Source organism: Quercus suber, unplaced genomic scaffold (assembly GCF_002906115.3).
Source record: "Quercus suber isolate HL8 unplaced genomic scaffold, Cork oak 2.0 scaffold_374, whole genome shotgun sequence".
In the NCBI taxonomy this organism is placed as follows: Eukaryota; Viridiplantae; Streptophyta; class Magnoliopsida; order Fagales; family Fagaceae; genus Quercus; species Quercus suber.
In genome coordinates, this window is record NW_027069826.1 from 680,410 (window position 1) to 681,604 (window position 1,195).

Genomic DNA, 1,195 nt, shown 5'->3' on the forward strand with positions numbered 1-1,195 from the left:
AAAATTAGCAGATATCTCGTTTTCAAAAAGCCAAATTAGAATTTCAGTTAAATTTAAGTAGTTTTCTAAAAAATAAAAAGTGAAAAACCATATCCAATAGTATAGTCACCACCACTTCAAGTTTACCTCAAAAGCCATGCTTTCTTTTTTTGAAACTAATAATTCACTTTTACATGCCCTAGGATTTTGCCAAGCAAATCGAGCTCGACTGTCTAGTTTAGTTCAGTTTTAGAGTTCCTTTTCTGAATTGAACATGCGGAACATCAACGCTTACATCCCTAATTGGTTTGTGTTGACACAAAGATTTTTGTAATGTCTTTCTTATAGGCCTGAGGCAGAGTTCATCCGAAAAATTGTTGACTGGATATTATTGAATTGAGAGATAAATGTTCAAATGTTTATGGAGATGGTTTTGTTGGAATAGACTCTCGTGTTGAGGAAATGATTTCATGTCTAGATATGAATTCAAATGATGTCCGCTTTATTGGGATATGTGGGGAGAGTGGAATGGGCAAGACAACTCTTGCACATCTAGTATTTGATCAGATTCATAATCAATTTGAAGCTTGCAGCATTCTCGAAAATGTCGAAGAGGTTTCTAAAGCACACGGCCTAGAGACATTACAAGAGCAACTCCTTTGTGATATAAGTAAAGGAGCTTTAAGGGTAAGGGATGTGTATAATGGAATCCAAGTAATCAGGAATGTACTACGTAATAAAAAGGTGCTTATTGTTGTCGATGATGTGTTTGAAAAATACAGTTAGAAGCATTAGTAGGAAGCGTGATTGGTATGGTCCAAAAAGTAGAATCATAGTAATTACTAAAGATATACATTCATTGGAAAGCAATGAAATTCAGACCGTATATAAGGCTAACAGACTAAATGATGATGAAGCTCTACGACTTTTTAGACATAATGCCTTCCACAAAGCTCATTGTGAAAATGATTTATTGTATTTGGGCAATGATTTTGTCACTTATGCTCAAGGCGTTCCTCTGGTTCTTAAAGTTTTGGGTTCCCATTTGTGTAAAAGAACAAAAGAGGAATGGGAAAGTGCTTGGAATCAACTAAAAGCAATTCCCAATGAAAATATTCTAGAGAAACTTCAAATAGCATATAATGGGTTGGAGGAGCTCGAGAAAAATTATTTTGGATATTGCATGTTTCTTCAAAGGGGAGGACCAGATCGATAA

The 1,195-nt window shown here is 34.9% G+C and overlaps 1 pseudogene; it reads left to right on the forward strand.

The window, feature by feature from the left end:
- Positions 1-459: 459 nt before the first annotated feature.
- LOC112025670 (stearoyl-[acyl-carrier-protein] 9-desaturase, chloroplastic-like) overlaps positions 460-1,195 on the forward strand; it is a 9,041-nt pseudogene continuing 8,305 nt past the window's right edge.